The following is a 22,102-nucleotide window of genomic DNA, read 5'->3' as shown; positions in this document are numbered from 1 at the left end:
GGGGGGGGGAATCAGCATCCTTTCCATTGCGTCACAGCTGACAGTGTGGCTTATCTAAAACAAATCTGATTACGAATTGTAACACTTTACAGTTTAAATAAAACCCTCTCACCACTACCTCGAACTCCCTTCTGGCCTCCGCCTACCTCCCTGGCCTTAAAGCCCTGCCAACCGCCCAGCCCCCCACCCCAACTCCGACCCCCACCCGCGTACACATAACCCGGTTTCTCACTTCCATGTCTTTGTTCATTCTGTCCTCTCTGGAACGTCCTGTACCATATCACCTAGGTAACTTTTTTTTTTTTTTTAATTAAGATTTCAGCTCAGGCTCTATTCATTGATGAAGCCTCCCTCTTCCCTTCCCAGGCTGAGTTATGGCCACCTCTTCCTGGTTTTGTCAAGTGCCTTAGAAAGCATCACTACGAACAAAGCTAGTGGAGGTGATGGAATTCCAGTTGAGCTGTTTCAAATCCTGAAAGATGATGCTGTGAAAGTGCTGCACTCAATATGTCAGCAAAATTGGAAAACTCAGCAGTGGCCACAGGACTGGAAAAGGTCAGTTTTCATTCCAATTCCAAAGAAAGGCAATGCCAAAGAATGCTCAAACTACCGCACAATCGCACTCATCTCACATGCTAGTAAAGTAATGCTCAAAATTCTCCAAGCCAGGCTTCAGCAATACATGAACCGTGAACTCTCTGATGTTCAAGCTGGTTTTACAAAAGGCAGAGGAACCAGAGATCAAACTGCCAACATCCACTGGATCATGGAAAAAGCAAGAGAGTTCCAGAAAAACATCTATTTCTGCTTTATTGACTATGCCAAAGCCTTTGACTGTGTGGATCACAATAAACTGTGGAAAATTCTGAAAGAGATGGGAATACCAGACCACCTAACCTGCCTCTTGAGAAATCTGTATGCAGGTCAGGAAGCAACAGTTAGAACTGGACATGGAACAACAGACTGGTTCCAAATAGGAAAAGGAGTACGTCAAGGCTGTATATTGTCACCCTGCTTATTTAACTTCTATGCAGAGTACATCATGAGAAACTCTGGACTGGAAGAAGCACAAGCTGGAATCAAGATTGCCAGGAGAAATATCAATAACCTCAGATGTGCAGATGACACTACCCTTATGGCAGAAAGTGAAGAGGAGCTAAAAAGCCTCTTGATGAAAGTGAAAAAGAAGAGTGAAAAAGTTGGGTTAAAGCTCAACATTCAGAAAACGAAGATCATGGCATCTGGTCCCATCACTTCATTGGAAATAGATGGGGAAACAGTGGAAACAGTGTCAGACTTTATTTTGGGGGGCTCCAAAATCACTGCAGATGGTGATTGCAGCCATGAAATTAAAAGACGCTTACTCCTTGGAAGAAAAGTTATGACCAACCTAGATAGTATATTCAAAAGCGGAGACATTACTTTGCCAACTAAGGTCCGTCTAGTCAAGGCTATGGTTTTTCCTGTGGTCATGTATGGATGTGAGAGTTGGACTGTGAAGAAGGCTGAGCGCTGAAGAATTGATGCTTCTGAACTGTGGTGTTGGAGAAGACTCTTGAGGGTCCCTTGGACTGCAAGGAGATCCAACCAGTCCATTCTGAAGGAGATCAGCCTTGGGATTTCTTTGGAAGGAATGATGCTAAAGCTGAAGCTCCAGTACTTTGGCCACCTCATGGGAAGAGTTGACTCATTGGAAAAGACTCTGATGCTGGGAGGGATTGGGGGCAGGAGAAGAAGGGGACGACCGAGGATGAGATGGCTGGATAGCATCATGGACTCGATGGACATGAGTCTGAGTAAACTCTGGGAGATGATGATGGACAGGGAGGCCTGGCGTGCTGCGATTCATGGGGTCGCAAAGAGTTGGACACAACTGAGCGACTGAAGTCCTGGTTTTGTACAAGGCTTATACCTGTTTTTATCTGTTGAAACAGTTTTATCGAAGTGTAATTCACATACCTACAATTTACCAATCTAAATTCTGTAACTCAATGGTTTTTAATTTAGAGTTGTGTGACCATCACCACCATGTATCTGTTTTTCCCACTAATTGTCTGAGCTCTTGTGGCCAGAAATGGTGTCTTACTCATTTTTGTGACCTCAGCACATACTACCTGCCTGGCAGGTAGGAGGCTCTCAATAAATATTTGTTGAATAAGTCATTATACATATGTCTGAATTATTGACTTGCAAACTTGCTTCCATGAAGCTGCCCATAGGACTGGATCAAAGAAATTTCACAAACGGTTTATTTCATATTTGTATATTGTACTCCTCTACATGAAATATGTTTTCTTCTACTTTGTTGGCCTGGCTTGTCAACACCTAAACAGTTACTTCAAAGGTTACACACACATTTATGGCTGTTATACAAAAAAATTCAAAGACATTCAATATACCTTTATAAATTTCTTTTCTCTCTCCCTCCTTACCTTTCTTCCCTTCCTTTCACAAATACCTGAGTGCCTACCACGTGACAAGCAGTGCCCTTTGACTATCCATACATAGATGAATAAAATAGCCATTGCTCTCATGATGCTTAAAAATGAATTTCATTTGAGGGTAAATGCCAGAATTAGAGCAAGTTCACCTAATTTATCTCAGACAAAATGCAAACATCCAAATTAGAGGTGCTGGTCCTTTGATTCAACATCCCTTCCTTTTCATAGTTGAAATCAGTTGGCCCCCATGTGTTTGACTTTTATGGCTTGTATTATAACAAGAGAATTTAAACATCCAATATGTGGATTCAGAGTAGCATATAATATGCTTGCAGTAGTAGTAGCCTTATTGAAACAATGTCCTGTAGAGGTGTAGCTCACCTGATTGTCAGTCAGAACTTGATAGCATCAGACAAGTAGGGTCCAGAGTCCCTATACAAAAATATATAAAGAGGTTATTTAGCTTGAGACTTGTAAAAACCACAAAAATGCACCCTCTGAAATGGGAACTCCAAGCCTTTGAATATGTAAGACTTAATGACATTCTCATTAAAGAGAAACAATAGAGCACTTTTGCTTAAGCAGTGGTGCTCTGGAACAAAACTTCTTAGATTTGAATCCCAGTACAGAGGATGAGATGGCTGGATGGCATCACTGACTCGATGGACGTGAGTCTGAGTGAACTCTGGGAGTTGGTGATGGACAGGGAGGCCTAGTGTGCTGCAATTCATGGGGTCGCAAAGAGTCGGACACGACTGAGTGACTGAACTGAACTGAACTGAACTGATCATCACTTTCTAGCTGTGTGACTTGGGGCAAGTTACTATACCTTTCTGGGGCTCAATTTCCTTACCTGTGATACGGGGCTAATAATGATATATTTGCTGAAGTACTTATCTTTAAATGTTGTCATTATATTAAGGAACCAGTGAGAGCTCTTAAACAGAGAAGCAAACTGAATAAGCTGTTCTAGTACCCTTTCTTCCAATATCTGCATAATTCTTAATTGATACATGTTGTTCTTATTCCTATGTGTGCTAGGATGTCACCTTCTTTAAATGAGAACTTGTATTAGTATTTGCAGAAATACTGCAAGTATTTATGCACTTCCTCAAAGTTCACTTTAAAGCAACTTTTCTCAATTGATTTCCAGGAAGGTTTTTACTCTCCAGGAGTCTTGGCATCATGCCAGGTGCTTGCCTGCCTGGCTAATTTCCCTGGGAAAAGTTTCTTAATATTTGCCCAGCCCTGTAGTTCTCTTAATCTGTGTTCTCTGCCTTCCTCACCTATCTTCCAGTTGTGCTGGAAACTCCTTTGCAAGAAGAGTCACTTTGGATTTGGAGTTCAAGTTGAAAATGGATCCTCTGATTGAACAAAAAAAGGAACTCTACATTTCCTGCTTCAGGAGTGTGCAAAAGAATCACCTGAAGGCTTGCTAAAACTCAGCTCACTGTTCTCTACTCCCCAGAGTTTCTGATCTGGTAGGTCTAGGGCAAAGCTCATTAATTTGCATTTACAATAGGTTCTTGGGTGATGCTGATGCACTAGTCTAGAGATCACACTTTAAAATCCACTCCCTATATTATATCATGAAACATTTACATCCATACCTCCCATTAACTTGGGGAGGAGTCATTCTGTTTAACAATTTTATATTCAATGTAATACAAGTAATAAATTTCCCCAAGTGATATGTCTCCAGGACCAGAATCTACTCACCCTTGTCTTCTCCTCTCTTTGGAAACTGCTATTCCATGTCTGGGTTTCAGCTCCAAAGCTGTCCAGCTGTCAGCGGGGAGACTCTTCAGTGTCTGCCTGCCTGCCTATCTAGATTTTGAGTATTACCAACTCCTACATTCCCCTCCCTCCTTGTGCTTCATACTCAGATTTTTTAAAAAAAATTTATTTCCGTGGCTGCACCAGGTCTTAGTTGTAGCACTTGGAGTCTTCAGTCCAATGATTGAGGACATGTGGAATCTGGCTCCCTGACCAGGTATCAAACCTGGGACCCCTGCTCTGGGAGCATGAAGTCTTAGACAGTTGACCACCGGGGAAGTCCCTCAGATTGTTTTTAATAAAGAAATAACTATCTAGAATAATATTGTCATACAAGGTTGAAAGTTTGCTGAGGAATTGGAACTCATTGTCTTGTCCCTTCCATATATGGGAGCTTCTGTGTCCAACAATCCCTAGGAGACTGTTCTAATTTCAGATTGAATTAGATTTAGAACTTTCCAGTGGAATGCTGGTAAATGTTTGACAATAGGCTTTCCAGTACAAAACACACAAATTTATAGTATTTGCCAATTTCCATGGAATAAACATTCCTAGAATAGCTAATTTCAATCTACCAAACATAAAATCATGCAACTTACAAAATTCTGACAACTTAACACTGGTTCTCACATGGCTAGAGCACTACTGGGAGTTTCTTTGTAAAAACCTTGGATAACTTTTAGAAGGCCTTTGTTGTTGAGTCGCTAACCTATGCCCAACTATTTTGGGACCCCGACTGTAGCCTACCAGGCTTCTCTGTCCACAGGATTTCCCAGGAAAGATTACTGGAGTGGGTTACCATTTCCTTCTCCAGGGGACCTTCCTGACCCAGGGATCAAACCCCAATCTCCTGCCTTGGCAGGCAGATCCTTTACCACTGAGCCACCAGGGAAGCCACTTTAGAAGGCCTATTCTAAACCAATTCTAGAGCCACACTTCTCAAAATTTAATGTAAATACAAATCATCCAGGAATCGTAATATATATATTCTAATTTAGTAAGCCCAAGGTGGAGCCTAGGATTATGACTTTTTGTTGCAAATCTATTGGCTCCTAAGTGATATTGAGACTGCTGTTCCATGTTGATGTTCAGTCACTCAGTCATGTCAAACTCTCTGCGCTCCTGTGGACTGCAACACACCAAGCTTCCCTGTCCTTCACTGTCTCCTAGAGTTTGCTCAAACTCATGTCCATTGAGTCAGTGTTGTCATCCAGCCATCTCATCTTCTGTTGCCTCCTTCTCCTGCCCTCAGTCTTTCCCAGCATTAGGATCTTTTCTGATGAGTTGGCTCATTTGCAACAGGTGGCCAAAGTATTGGAGTTTCAGCTTCAGCATCAGTCCTTCCAATGTATTCAGTGTTGATTTCCTTTAGGATTGACTGGTTTGATCTTGCTGTCCCAGGAACTCTCAAGCATCTTCTCCAGCACCGCAATTCAAAAGCATCAATTCCTTAGCAGCCTTCTTTATGGTCTAACTCTCACATCTGTACATACCTACTAGAAAAACCATAGCTTTGACACTACAGACCTTTGTCGGCAAAGTAATGTCTCTGCTTTTTAATATGCTGTCATGGAGAAGGCAATGGCACCCCACTCCAGTACTCTTGCCTGGAAAATCCCATGGATGGAGGAGCCTGGTAGGCTGCAGTCCATGGGGTTGCTAAGAGTCGGACACGACTGAGCAAATTCATTCACTTTTCACTTTCATGCATTGGAGAAGGAAATGGCAACCCACTCCAGTGTTCTTGCCTGGAGAATCCCAGGGACAGGGGAACCTGTTGGGCTGCCATCTATGGGGTCGCACAGAGTTGGACACGACTGAAGTGACTTAGCAGTAGGCTGGTCATAGCTTTTTTTCCAAGGAGCAAGCATCTTTTAATTTCATGGCTGCAGTCAACATCCACAGTAATTTTGGAGCCCCCAAAAATTAAATCGTCACTGTTTCCATTTTTTTCCATTCTATTTGCCATGAAGTAATGGGATGGGATGCCATAATATTGATTTTTTGAATGTTGAGTTTTAAGCCAGCCTTTTCACTCTCCTCTTTCACTTTCATCAAGAGGCTCTTTAGTTCCTTTTCACTTTCTGCCATTAAGGTGTTGTCATTTTGCATATCTGAGGCTATTGATATTTCTCCCTGAAATCTTAATTCCAGCTTGAGCTTCATCCAGCCCAGCATTTCATGTGATGTACTCTGCATATAAGCTAAATAATCAGGGTGACAATATACAGCGGTAACATACTCCTTTCCCAATTTTGGGCCAGTTCATTGTTCCATGTCTGGTTCTCACTGTTGCTTCTTGATCTGCATACAGGTTTCTCAGGAGGCAGTTAAGTTGGCCTGGTATTCCCATCTCTTTAAGAATGTTCCACAATTTGTTGTGATCCACATAGCCAAAGGCTTTGGTGTAGTCAATGAAGCAGAAATAGATTTTTGTGGAATTCTCTTGCTTTTTCTATGATCCAGCAGATACTGGCAATTTGATCTCTGGTTACTCTGACTTTTCTAAATCCAGCTTGTACATCTGGAAGTTCTCAGTTCACGTCCTGTTGCAGCCTAGCTTGCAGGATTTTGAGTATTACCTTGTTAGCATGTGCATGTTAGCTGCTCAGTCGTCTCCGACTGTTTACAATCCCATGGACTGTAGTCCACCAGGCTCCTCTGTCCATGGGATTTCCCAGGCAAGAATACTGGAGTGGGTTGCCATTCCCTTCTCCAGGGGATCTTCCCGACCTAGGGATAGAACCGGAGTCTCCTGCATTGCAAGCAGATCCTTTAGCATGTAAATAAGTGCAATTATGTGGTAATTTGAGCATTCTTTGACATTGCCCTCCTTTGGGATTGGAATAAAAACTGGCCTTTTCCAGTCCTGTGGCTGCTGCTGACTTTTCCAAATTTGCTGGTAAATTGAGTACAAGACTTTCACAGCATCATCTTTTAGGATTTGAAATAGTTCAGCAGGAATTCTATCACCTCCACTAGCTTTGTTCATAATAATGCTTCCTTAGGCTAGTCTATGGACCACACTTTGAGTAGAAAGATCCTAAAACAGATCCTGGAGCAAAATTCATGTTTCCATCATTAGTCTCAAGCCAAGACCATTTGAATAAGTCGCTGATGCGAAAAGCTGACTCATTTGAAAAGACCCTGATGCTGGGAAAGATTGACGGCAGGAGGAAAAGGGGATGACAGAGGATAAGACTGTTGGATGGCATCACCGACTCAATAGTCATGAGTGTGGGTAAACTCCAGGAGTTGGTGATGGACAGGGAGGCCTGGCATGCTGCGGTTCATGGGGTCACAAGGAGTCAGACACAACTGAGTGACTGAACTGAACTGAACTTCCTAATAGAAAGAATAAACTTAAGTGGGACTCATTCCAATTCCAAAGAAAAGCAATACAAAGAATGTCCAAACTACCACACAATTGTTCTCATCTCACACCCTAGCAAAGAAATTCTCAAAATTCTCCAAGCTAGACTTCAACAGTATGTGAACTAAGAACTTCTAGATTTAAGCTGGATTTAGAAAAGGCAGAGGAACCAGAAATCAAATTGCCATCATCTGTTGGATCGTAGAAAAAGCAAGAGAATTCAAAAAAAAAATCTGCCTTTGCTTCATTGACTATGCTAAAGCCTTTGAATTGTGTGGATCACAACAAACTGTGGAAAATTCTTAAAGAGATGGGAATACCAGACCACCTTACCTACCTCCTGAGAAACCTGTATGCAGGTCAAGAAGCAACAGTTAAAACCACGCATGGAACAGTGGACTGTTTCCAAACTGGGAAAGGACATCAACGTTGTATATCGTCACCCTGATTATTTAACTTATATGCAGAGTACTCATGTGAAATGCTAGGCTGGATGAAGCTCAAGCTGGAATCAAGATTGCTGTTAGAAATATCAATAACTTCAGATATGCAGATGACACAACCCATATAGCCGAAAGCGAAGAGTAACTAAAGAGCCTCTTGATGAAAGTGAAAGAGGAGAATGAAAAAGCTGGCTTAAAACTCAGCATTTGAAAAACAAATATCATGGCTTCGGGTCCCATCACTTAATGGCAAACAGATGGGAAAACAATGGAAACAGTGACAGATTTTATTTTCTGGGGCTCCAAAATCACTGCAGATGGTGACTGCAGCCATGAAATTAAAAGATGCTTGCTCCTTGGAAGAAAAGCTATGACCAACCTAGATAGCATATTCAAAAGCAGAGACATTACTTTGTTGACAAAAGTGTGTAGAGTCAAGGCCATGGTTTTTCCAGTAGTCATGTATGGCTGTGAGAGTTGGACCATAAAGAAAGCTGAGCACAGAAGAACTGATGCTTTTGAACTGTGGTGTTGGAGACGACTCTTGAGAGTTCGTTCCTTGGACTGCAAGGAATCAAACCAGTCAATCCTAAAGAAAATCAGTTCTGAATATTCATTGGAAGGATTGATGCTGAAGCTGAAGTTTCAGTACTTTGGCCACCTGATGCGAAGAACTGATTCATTGGAAAAGACCCTGATGCTGGGAAAGATTGAAGGCAGGAGGAGAAGGGGATGACAGAGGATGAGATGGTTGGATGGCATCATCAACTCAATGGACATGAGTTTGAGCAAGGTTTAGGAGTTGGTGATGGACAGGGAAGCCTGGTGTGCTGCAGTGTGTGGGGTCACAAAGAGTCGGACACAACTGAGCGACTGAACTGAACGAGACTGAACTAAGACTTAAGTGGATTCCGAAATTTCTGAGTATAAACTCCATGACCTCCATTTTCCAATGGAAATACCAGAAACATCACTTACTTCCTGCCCCGCCTACATGTGCTGCTCTTGGAAACCTCCCTCTGCCACATAAATGAAATTCCCCAAGCCCCAGCTATTTGGATCAGTGGAGACCATCTGACTCAAGGAAAGTCCATTCATACTGTAGCCAGTGGTCTGACTTGAAAAGAAAATCTGGGCCACTCATCCTTCTCACAAAACTGGATTTTGGAAAATGAAAGGTTCAAACATTTAGTCGGGAGAACTCAAGCTGTAAGGTCATGGCGTAGATTCAAGGCTAGAGAAGCCTTAAAAGGCAAGGTATGATTATTAGCAAGCAGAAATGATTCTTAAATAGAGTCACAAGAAGCCAGTCAGTTTCAAGAACAGAATGGAGTAAGAATGCTAGGAAAAGCTGAAATATCATGAAGCAATCTACTCGCCTCTGAGAGGAAGACAGATGCTGCTTTAGTTCCTGTTTCTGCCAAGCCTACTGTATCACTGTCCATCTCCCTGTGTTCTGGTGAGATTCTTATCTACCATATATAGCCCTACAATAAATTCTGTTTTTCACCAGTCAATGTCTTTATTTTCTAAACAAACAAAAACCTAATTAAAATCATGGGTCTCTAGTTATTTTAGTCAAGATACATGAATTGACAGCTATCTGCCAGAATTAGTAGCAAAGCCTTCATCATGAAATCTCAGTTTGAAAAGGTAGATGTAAAAACCCTCTCTATAATTGTCTGCTTAAATTTCTGGTTACAGGAACTTCCCTGGTGGTCCAGTGGTTAAGACTCTGTGCTTCCACTGCAGGGGGCACAGGTTTAACTTCTAGTCAGGGAACTATTGGTATGTATGCCTCACAGACCAAAAGGGAAAAAAAAAAATCTGGCTACAAATGAATGAACAGAGACACTGAGAAGTTCAGTAATTAGCACAGTAAGTATGTAGTTGATTTGGGATGTGAACCCAGAATACCTAACTCCAGAGTCTATGTTTGTAAACAACAGTATACATGTATTACACACATTGTTCATGCTGGGCATTTATGCTAAGCACTTTACATTAAGTAGCTTCCTTAATTCCCATTTTACAGATGAAGAAACTGAGATTCAACAAAGTTAGTGAGTCGCCCAAGGCCACCCAAGTAGTGTTCGAACCTATCATCAAAGTCAGTACATTTGATCATCACACAAAAGCTTCAAGGCCACCCTGAAACTCTGGTGTCTATACACACAAACATCTATGACTCAATATTTTTCATGCCAATGTTCTACATTAGAAAATGGCAAGATAATATCAGAGTGTGTGGGAGAAAGTAAATAACGTGTAAGCACATACTATTATTTTTTGATCTTCAAAGCCAAGGGTGGAAATCACAAGCAGCAACAAAATACTAATTTTAATTACTTTTTTAAAAAAATCTCTAGTGCACTCAGAGGTAAAACGTGTTTGAAATATTTATCTAAAACATGGTGATGCGTTTTTAAAATGTGATAAATCTGAGAAAAGTGACAACACTAATAAAGTAATGCTCAGGAAGATGTTTTCTTTTTGTAGAACAGTGAGAGGAGGCAGAAGTATTGAAAGGATGTGACTCTCTTCCTCCCTCTGTGCTGTGTGGCTAGATTGTTTTGTAGACTCAGAGGTGAACTTGACATTTTACTGTGGCACTCCTTCAGGGCCTTTTTTAAAATTAGGTCAGACTGAAGCTGAACTCTCCAAACTCTGACCTTAGGGTCTAATAAGGGGCTAATAATCATTATTAAGATTAAATAGGTATTTCTTTGTCATTTTTACCTGAAAAATATTAAATCAAATATTCCAGTATTTGCCCATGTACAATAGCATCTTATTCTGGTCTAAATTGTTTTATTCTATCTAGCAGCTTTTCTATTGTTGCTACTGTGTGTGTTAGTCACTCAGGCATGTCTGACTCTTTATGACCCCATGGACTGTAGCCCAACAGGCTCCTCTATCCATGGAATTTACCAGACAAGAATACTGGAGTGGGTTGCCATTTCCTCCTCCAAGGGATCTTCCTGACCCAGGGATTCAACCTGCATCTCCTGCATTGGCAGGTGGGTTCTTTACCGCTGAGCCGCCAGGGAAGCCCTGGATTAACCTTTTTCTTTTTCTACTATCAAGCGGAAAAAGTAGAATAGTGGTGGTGTTGGAGGGAATGGTAAGGAATGGGATGGGAAGAAAAGAGACTCAGAGTGGAGTGGCCTTTAATAATTAAGAAATCAGTGATTCAGTTCAGGTTTTTGTGGCATGGCCAACCCCAGCAAGCCATTTCCCTACCCAGTGCCTCAGTTTTTCCATCTGAAAATAGGAGCCACAACAATTTTGTGGTGCATGACTCTTCATTGCAGTTCATCAGCTTCAATGACACTTTGTTAATGTATGCTAAACAAATACTGATAATGGTTGAGGGTTAATTTTTAATTTTTTTTTGGCCATGCTAGGCTGCGTGTAGGATCTTATAGTTATCAACCAGGTATGGGCTTCCCTGGTGGCTCAGATGGTAAAGAATCTGCCTGCAGTGCAGGAGAACCAGATTCAATCCCTGGGTCAGGAAGATCCCCTGGAGAAGGGAATGGCTATCCACTCCAGTATTCTTGCCTGGAGAATCCCATGGACAGAGGAGCCTAAAGGGCTACAGTCCATGGGGTCGCAAAGAGTCAGAAATGACTGAATGACTAATACTTCATCAGGTATGGAATCCATGCCCCCTGCAGTGGAAACATGGAGTCTTAACCACTGGAGCACCAGGAAAGTCACATTAAGGATTAATTTTTAATGGCTAAATAACATGATTTTCTGGCTCCTCTGGGTCAGATGATGGAGTTCTACCTGAGCAAAAAATGAAAGCAAAAATATAACAGGTTAAAGGGATATGCAGGAACCCAAGGGGAGGGAGAAATTGGCATTGTGACCCATCAGGGAAAAAATAGATTGTATTTAGAAAAATAAATAGACTTCTCCAAAAAGCAATGGAAAAATGATAAAGGCTGGGCATAGAGATAAGAATGGAAATTTTTTACTAAATAAATTTCTTTTCAACTGTAATAATTTAGGTTCTAAAATATGTACTGGTAATTGCTTCTCTTTCCTTAGTTTGAACCATTTTAACTGGTATAAAACACATGATTCTTCAAGAAAACATAAGAATACATCACTCTCCAGAACCCTCTTCACTGGGGAGGGCTACAGAATATTAGGGAGAGTAAGACACCCTGGTGCTCAAGGATCCACCATAGGAAGAGGCCCAGCCCCTTGTGTGGCCAACGGTGAGGGTGGGGATTTTTGCAGGGTTACCACAACTCCCCATGTGGGCAGCACACGGAATGGATTCAGGAAGTAGTGGCTGTATTGTGGGAGAGCTCCACTTAACACAAGTTGTGTGCACCCCAAGATTCAGACATGTGTTGGACAGACAGAGAATCTGCAGTGTGTATATGCTTGGCTCTGAGGAGCAGTCATCTGCTCCTTGAAAGGTGAGAGCCTTTCAAGGACACAGGGACTTGTGAAGGGAAGGCAATTCTGAGTGTGTTCTTCAGGCACCCGCTTCTACCCACTGCCTTCCAAGGGTGAGCATTAGACTGGGCAGGGAGGCAAAAGAATATAAAAAAGACATTGCACTGAGTCCTCTGGGGGACCTGAGAGCACAGGACTTCTTGTCTATGGGAACCAGGTAACAGTGAGGACAACAGAGAAACCCTCCAAATGCCACATACTGCAGACTTTGACACACTTGGGACAGGGATAGGTTCAATGGTTTTGCCCCCTTTCTTACAGACAGTAACCAAAAGCAGCAGGAGAAGAGAAAGAGGACTGATGCCAGGCAGCAGCAAACGTGTTTGGGAACACTCAGTGAGACACTCTCTTGCTACAATCCATGCATCCATTCAGAGCCTGGGAGAGCTTGGGAGAATTTCAAGGTGAAGTATAGAGCCAATACAATTGCTCATGTCCTAAAGGCAGAGAAATAGTCAGACTCTAGTTCACCCTCAGTCTGGAAAACACTAGCTGCAAAACAATCCTCTGAGAGTAAGACAAGCAAGTATGATTATATTGTTTTACAATAATCTTGACTGATTATAAAGTTTGCTAGGTCTCATTTAATGTTTAATTTTCCTAAACTTTCTTTGGCCAAAGATTACAAAAATTTTCCCCTTGTAACTTTTTATAAAATATATTAATAGAATTCCAGGCTACACAATAAAATATGACACACTGGGCCCTATATCTTAACTTACTCTTCATTGAATTAATATGAAATCCTGGTGAAGTCTACCAAAAATTTAGAGGAGAGCTAACACCTATCCTAGGAGAAGGCGACGGAACCCCATTCCAGTACTCTTGCCTGGAGAATCCCAGGGACGGGGGAGCCTGGTGGGCTGCAGTCCATGGGGTCGCTAAGAGCCAGACACAACTGAGCGACTTCACTTTCACTTTTCACTTTCATGCATTGGAGAAGGAAATGGCAACCCACTCCAGTGTTCTTGCCTGGAGAATCCCAGGGACGGGGGAGCCTGGTGGGCTGCTGCCTATGGTGTCACACAGATTCAGACACGACTGAAGTGACTTAGCAGCAGCAACACCGATCCTACTCAAACTCTTCCAAAAAATTACAGAGGAAGGTAGACTGCCAAACGCGTTCTATGAGGCCACCATAACCCTAATACCAAAACCAGACAAAGATGCCACAAAAAAAGAAAACTGCAGGCCAATATCACTGATGAATATAGATGCAAAAATCCTCAATAAAATTCCAGCAAACAGAATCCAGCAGCATATTAAAAAGATCGTACATCATGACCAAGTGGGCTTTATCCCAGGGATGCAAATATTCTTCAGTATTCACAAATCAATCAATGTGATACACCACATTAACAAATTGAAAGATAAAAACCATATGATTATCTCAATAGATGCAGAGAAAGCCTTTGACAAAATTCAACATCCATTTATGATAAAAACCCTCCAGAAAGCAGGCATAGAAGGAATATACCTCAACATAATAAAAGTCATATGTGACAAACCCACAGCAAACATTATCCCCAATGGTGAAAAATTGAAAGCATTTCCCCTAAAGTCAGGAGCCAGACAAGGGTGCCCACTCTCACCACTACTATTTAACATAGTTAGGAAGTTTTAGCCACAGCAATCTGAGAAGAAAAAGAAATAAAAGGAATCCAGATTGGAAAAGAAGTAAAACTCTCACTGTTTGCAGATGACATGATCCTTTACATAGAAAACCCTAAAGACACCACCAGAAAATTACTAGAGTTAATCAATGAATATAGTAAAGTTGCATGATATAAAATTAACACACAGAAATCCCTTGCATTCCTATACACTAACAATGAGAAAACAGAGAAATTAAGGAAACAATTCCATTCACCATTGTGACAAAAAGAATACAATACTTAGGAAAAAATCTAACTAAAGAAACAAAAGACCTATATGTAGAAAACTATAAAACATTGATGAAAGAAATCAAGGATGACACAAATAGATGGAGAAATATACCATGTTCATGGATTGGCAGAATCAATATAGTGAAAATGAGTATACTCCCCAAAGCAATCTATATATTCAATGCAATCACTATATCAAGCTACCGATGGTATTTTTCACAGAACAAGAACAAATAATTTCACAGTTTGTATGGAAATACAAAAAACCTCAAGTAGCCAAAGCAATATTGAGAAAGAAGAATGAAACGAGGAATCAACCTGACTGACTTCAGACTATACTACAAAGCTACAGTCATCAAGAGAGTATGGTGCTGATACAAAGACAGAAATATAGACCAATGGGACAAAATAGAAACCCCAGCGATAAATCCATGCACCTATGGACACCTTATCTTTGACAAAGGAGGCAAAAATATACAATGGCGAAAAGACAATCTCTTTAACAAGTGCTGCTGGGAAAATCAGTCAACCAGCTGTAAAAGAATAAAACTAGAAAACTTTCTAACACCATACACAAAAATAAACTCAAAATGGATGAAAGAGCTAAAGGTAAGATCAGAAACTATAAAACATCTAGAAGAAAGTGGGGAAAATCACTAGACCATTCAGGTATGACCTAAATCAAATCCCTATTATACAGTGGAAGTGAGAAATAGATTTAAGGGACTGGATCTGATAGACAGAGTGCCTGATGAACTATGGATGGTTCGTGACATTGTACAGGAGACAGGGATCAAGACCATCCCCAAGAAAAAGGAATGCAAGAAAGCAAAATGGCTGTCTGGGGAGGCCTTACAAATAGCTGTGAAAAGAAGAGAAGAGAAAAGCAAAGTAGAAAAGGAAAGATATAAGCATCTGAATGCAGAGTTCCAAAGAATAGCAAGGAGAGATAAGAAAGCCTTCCTCAGCAATCAGTGCAAAGATGTAGAGGAAAACAATAGAATGGGAAAGACTAGAGATCTCTTTAAGAAAATTAGAGATACCAAGGGAACATTTCATACAAAGATGGGCTTGATAAAGGATGGAAATGGTATGGACATAACAGAAGCAGAAGATATTAAGAAGAGGTGACAAGAATACACAGAAGAACTGTACAAAAAAGATCTTCACAACCAAGATAATCATGATGGTGCGATCACTCACCTAGAGCCAGCTTCCTGGAATGTGAAGTCAAGTGGGCCTTAGAAAGCATCACTAGTGGAGGTGATGGAATTTCAGCTGAGCTATTTCAAATTCTGAAAGATGATGTTGTGAAAGTGCTGCTCTCAATATGCCAACAAATTTGGAAAACTCAGCAGTGCCACAGGACTAGAAAAGATCAGTTTTCATTCCAATCCCAAAGAAAGGCAATGCCAAAGAATGCTCAAATTACTGCATAATTGCACTCATCTCACACGCTAGTAAAGTCATGCTCAAAATTCTCCAAGCCAAGCTTCAGCAATATGTGAACTGTGAACGTCCAGATGTTCAAGTTGGTTTTAGAAAAGGCAGAGGAACCAGAGATCAGATTGCTAACATCTGCTGGATCATTGAAAAGGCAAGAGAGTTTCGGAAAAACATCTATTTCTGCTTTATTGACTATGCCAAAGCCTTTGATTGTGTGGATCACAATAAACTGTGGACAATTCTGAAGGAGATGGGATACCAGACCACCTGACCTGCCTCTTGAGAAACCTTTATGCAGGTCAGGAAGCAACAGTTAGAACTCGACATGGAACAACAGACTGGTTCCAAACAGCAAAAGGGGTACGCCAAGGCTGTATATTGTCATCCTGCTTATTTAACTTACATGCAGAGTACATCATGAGAAACACTGGACTGGAGGAAGCACAAGCTGGAATCAAGATTGCCAGGAGAAATCTCAATAACCTCAGATATGCACATGACACCACCATAAAGGAACTAAAGAGCCTCTTGATGAAAGTGAGAGAGAAAAGTGAAAAAGTTGGCTTAAAGCTCAACATTCAGAAAACGAAGATCATGGCATCTGGTCCCATCACTTCATGGCAAATAGATGGGGAAACAGTGGAAACAGAGACAGACTTTATTTGGGGGGCTCCAAAATCACTGCAGATGGTGATTGTACCCACGAAATTAAAAGACACTTACTCCTTGGAAGGAAAGTTATGACCAACCTAGATAGCATATTCAAAAGCAGAGACATTACTTTGTCAACAAAGGTCCGTCTAGTCAAGGCTATGGTTTTTCCAGTAGTCATGCATGGATGTTAGAGTTGGACTATAAAGAAAGCTGAGTGACAAAGAATTGACGCTTTTGAACTGTTGTGTTGGAGAAGACTCTTGAGAGTCCCTTGAACTTCAAGGAGATCCAACCAGTCCATCCTAAAGGAAACCAGTCCTGGGTGTTCATTGGAAGGACTGATGTTGAAGGAGAAACTCCAATATTTTGATGCGAAGAGCTGACTCATTTGAAAAGACCCTGATGTTGGGAAAGATTGAGGGCAGGAGGAGAAAGGGACAATAGAGTTAGAGATGGTTAGATGGCATCACCGAGTCAATGGACATGGGTTTGGGTAGACTCTGGCAGTTTGTGATGGACAGGGAGGCCTGGAGTGATGTGGTTCATGGGGTTGCAAAGAGTTGTCTATGACTGAGTGACTGAACTGGACTGAATTAATCTCCAATCAAAATAAATGAATAAAATTTAAAAATATAAAATCCTGGCCTAATTTCCTAAATCCTGTCAAGTTGCCTATGACTGTATATCATGCTGCTGCTGCTGCTGCTTCTGCTGCTAAGTTGCTTCAGTAGTGTCCAACTCTGTGTGACCCCATAGACAGCAGCCCACCAGGATCCCCTGTCCCTGGGATTCTCCAGGCAAGAACACTGGAGTGGGTTGCCATTTCCTTCTCCAATGCATGAAAGTGAAAAGTGAAAGTGAAGTCACTCAGTTGTGGTCGACTCTTAGAGATCCCATGGACTGCAGCCTAGCAGGCTCCTCCGTCCATGGGACTTTCCAGGCAAGAGTACTAGAATGGGTTGCCATTGCTTTTCTGACTATATATCATATCCCTTAAGTATTCTTCATAGTCCACAGTAAGAAGGCATTATTGGGAATTCCCTGGTAGTTCAGTGGTTAAGATCCCTTACTTCGATAGCAGGGACCACAAGTTTGATCCCTGGTCAGGGAACTAAGATCTGACATACCACGTGGTACAGCCTCTCAAAAAAAAAAAAATAATAAAGAAAAGCTATAAAATATTGAGTCTGTCTGCCCATGGGAAAAAAAAAGAGAGAAGGCTTTATCACAATTGGTAGCAAAATCTGAGTAAACTATACTCATTGGCTAATCCTCCTTTGCTTTATGTTGACTTTCAAATAATTTAGCAGATTAGAAAGAAACTTTATTTTTATAAAACTGTTCTGCCCTTATCATGTTGCCAAAAATCTACCAGCTACAAAAATGCTTCATTATCTCTACTAATTTTCTCCTGACATTTTTTATCCTTGCAATAATCAGCTAATTATTTATAATTTCTTATTTTAAAAGAAGACTATACTGGTTATACTCTATTTGCAACCAACCAGATCCTTTCTTTGGTCTTCCCTGGTGGCTCAGACAGTAAAGAATGTGCCAGCAATGTGGGAGACCTGGGTTGGATCCCTGGGTTGGGATGATCCACTGGAGAAAGGAACAGCTGCCCACTCCAGTATTCTTGCCTGGCAAATCCCATGGACAGATGAGCCTGGTGGGCTACAGTCCTTGGGGTCTCAAAACAGTGGGACATGACTGAGCGACTAACACACACACACATATCCTTTCTTTCTCCTGTCCACTCTGCTAGTTGTAGCCTTGCAGCCTGACTCTTGTAAATAGTATCACTCCTAACTAATACAAGAGTTGCTATCATTCACTCACTCAATTGTGTCCTATTCTCTGCAACCCTATGGACTGCAGTAAGCCAGGCTTCCTTGTCCGTCACCATCTCCTGGAGCTTGCTCAAACTCGTCCATTAAGTCACTGATGCCATTCACTGTTTCATCCTCTGCTGCCCCCTTCTCCTCCTTCCCTCAATATTTCCAAACATCAGAGCCTTTTCCAATGAGTCGGCTCATTCAAATCAGGTGGCCAAAGTATTGGAGCTTCAGCTTCAGTATCAGTCCTTCCAATGAATATTCAGTACTGATTTCCTTTAGGATTGACTGGTTTGATTCCTTGATGTTCAAGGGGCTCTCGAGAGTCTTCTCCAGCACCACAGTTCAAAAGCATCAATTCTTTGATGCTCAGCCTTCTTTATGGTACAACTCTTATATCCATACATGACTACTGGAGAAACCATAGCTTTGACTACACAGATCTTTATGGCACAGTAATGTCTCTGCTTTTTAATACACTGTTGAGGTTTGTCATAGCTTTTCTTTCAAGAATCAAGCATCTTTTAATTTCATGGCTGCAGGCACCATTTGCAGTGATTTTGGAGCCCAAGAAAATAAAGTCTGTCACTGTTTCCATTGTTTCCTCATCTATTTACCATGAAGTGATGAGACTGGCTGCCATGATCTTCATTTTTTGAATATTCAGTTTTAAGCCAGCTTTTTCACTCTGTTCTTTCACCTTCATCCAGATGCTCTTTAATTCCTCTTCACTTTCTGCCGTGAGGGTGGTGTCATCTGCATATCTGAAGTTATTGATATTTCTCCCAATAATCTTGATTCTAGCTTGTGCTTCATCCAGCCTAGAATTTCACATGATGTACTCTGCATATAAGTTAAATAACCAGGGTGACAATATACAGCCTTGACGTACTCCTTTCCCAACTTTGAACCAGTCCATTGTTCCATGTGTGGTTCTAAGTGTTGCTTCTTGACCTGCATATAGGTTTCTCAGGAGGCAGGTTAGGTAGTCTGGTATTCCCATCTCTTTAAGAATTTTCCACAGTTTTTTGTGATCCACATAATCAAAGGCTTTAGCATAGTCAATTAAGCAGAAGTAGATGTTTTTCTGGAATTTCTTGCTTTTTCTTTGATCCAACAGATATTGGAAATTTGATTTCTGGTTCCTCTGCCTTTTCTAAATTTAGATTGAACATCTGGAAGTTCTTGGTTCACATACTGTTGAAGCCGAGCTTGGAGAATTTTGAGCATTACTTTCTTAGCATGTGAAATGAGTGTAGTTATGCTATACAAAAGAGAAACCTGTTGCTAACTCACTATGGGAACAAATAAGAGAAAAAGACTAAGGCCCAGTGGGGAGAATCTCAGGTTTGGAATGAAAGTAGAACTTCCATTAGTGGCTTGAAGAATGTGTAGGCGTGGACACTGATAAGATGGTAAAAATACTCAAAGGAGGCTGAATTTTAGGTAAATTGGTCATCAACAGCTGTGATCAGTAAGTAAACAAGTTTTGGGAAAATTAGCTGCAGATTAAAATATCTCCATTAACCAATTTTGGGGAACTGTTTTTGTTTTTGTTTCCTTAGAAGGATTGACTTCCTATGAAAATGTTGTTGAGCACCCACTGTGAAAAAAGGTAGATGGATATTAGTGGATCTCTGCCCTAGGGCTGTGAGTCAGAATCTCCAGAAGTACTTGTTCAAACACAAAATCCTAACCCCTCTCAAATTCCGAAGGTCCAACATGTGACTGGGGCTACCCTCATAGCTCAGTCGGTAAAGAATCTGCCTGCAATGCAGCAGACCCAGGTTTGATTCCTGGGTTGGGAAGAGCTCCTGGAGAAGGAAATGACAACCCACTCCAGTATTCTTGCCTAGAGAATCCCCATGGACAGAGGAGCCTGGCAGGCTACAGTCAATGGGGTCGCAAGATTCAGACATGACTTAGTGACTAAACCACCACCACAGCATGTGACCAGTGAATTTGCACTGCTTGCAGGTTCTCGATGAGGTGCCAGTAGGGCACTGTACTAGAAAACCACTGCCCAAGAGCGATCTCAAACTAACCAGGAAGAAGACTGGCACTTGGGAGGATTTCACAACTGAGTTTGAAATGGGAGGGTGGCAGGAGGGAATTCTGGGAGGGGTTTCACATTTCCAAAATCAGAGACTGTCAGAGAGAATTCTGAGAGAGGAAGTGACAGGGAGCTTAGAAACCAGGGAAGACTTAAAGGAGACCCACCAGGAAGAGCAGCTTTGACCTGCTAGGCTAAGGAGTTGGTATATCACTATAATCCTTGGGAATTGAGGATTTTAATAAAGGTGGGGAGAAACTGTAATAATTTCATCACAAAACTCCTTTGACGCCCATGAAAGTTAGTGATATCTGCCACATTCTATTAAAAAAGAGAATAGAAGTTAATAATACAACAGTACTGCTACTGCTGCTGCTGCTCCTGCCAAGTCGCTCCAGTCGTGTCCAACTGTGTGCGACCCCATAGACGGCAGCCCACCAGGCTCTGCCGTCCCTGGGATTCTCTAGGCAAGAGTACTGGAGTGGGCTGCCACTGCCTTTTCCAAATGCAACAGTACTAAAAAACGATTATTTCTAAATGCGCCTTTTCCCAAACAAAAGTCTACAAGTGAGCTGCATCTTGGTACACAGGGATTTCTATTAGACATTCTATATTAGAAACTCAAGATAAATTTATTTAATGCTGTGACAATATTCAAATAAAAGTATTTCAATTGTTTTTTCATTTCTGATTGTAACTAATTACCTGGGAAGGGAATATAGTTGATCTTTCTTGGCATATTTTGACATTTAAAATATGCATAAGCCCAAAGGGTAGGGGTTTTCAATGCTAAAGTTTACTCTCAATAAATCAAATTGCTGTTTTGTATAATATTATCCAGCAGGATTCATTCCGTATAAAGAATCAAAAGAACATTGTAAATGACTGTTAGCAATATCTCAAATATATTTAAACTTTAGTAAGGAATTAAAGCCAGCACAATAGTAGTGTACATTTATCAGTGATTATACTGAGACATAACACTGGCAAATATTTCAGAGGCAGATAAAGCTAAGAAAAAGAATTTGGAATAGAAAAAATCATTTAAAGAACATTTGTATTTTCAAATAGAATTATAAAATGACAAGGATTTGTGTCTATTGGTCAAAAGCTATAATTCAACATTGGAGTCTGCCAACCTGTGCTTGTACTTAGACTGGGATAGATATTTGGCATAATTGGCTCCTACCAGGAGTGGATTGTGTTCTAAGAGTTGCAAGCCACAGAGAAAAACTTTTAATTTCCACAACAGTTTGTAAATGCAACTGTGAAAGCTTAATTCACATGAACAATAGTTGGAAGGGAAAATGCTGTTCAGAACACAAAAGATCAAGAGAGGTAAATCTCCAAAGCCAAAGAAATTTAATAAAATTCATATGAACATCAAAGGAAGTGAGGGAAAAAACTCATTTGTGCATACAAACAAGTTTCCCTCTATAGCAACTAGCTTAATTCCAAAAAACTACAGGAAAAGACTCAGTAGAAATGTAATAAGGGGGAAAAAAAGAAAGGAAAATAGATTTAGTAAAATCTAAGTAGATGGGAATACCAGACCACCTGACCTGCCTCTTGAGAAACCTATATGCAGGTCAGGAAGCAACAGTTAGAACTGGACGTGGAACAACAGACTGGTTCCAAATAGGAAAAGGAGTCCGTCAGGGCTGTATATTGTCACCCTGCTTTTTTAACTTCTATGCAGAGTACATCATGAGAAAC

This window comes from Oryx dammah, unplaced genomic scaffold (assembly GCF_014754425.2).
Source record: "Oryx dammah isolate SB20612 unplaced genomic scaffold, SCBI_Odam_1.1 HiC_scaffold_3, whole genome shotgun sequence".
Lineage (NCBI taxonomy): Eukaryota > Metazoa > Chordata > Mammalia > Artiodactyla > Bovidae > Oryx > Oryx dammah.
The sequence above is the reverse complement of the archived record's forward strand: the minus strand, read 5'-3'. Positions refer to the sequence as shown.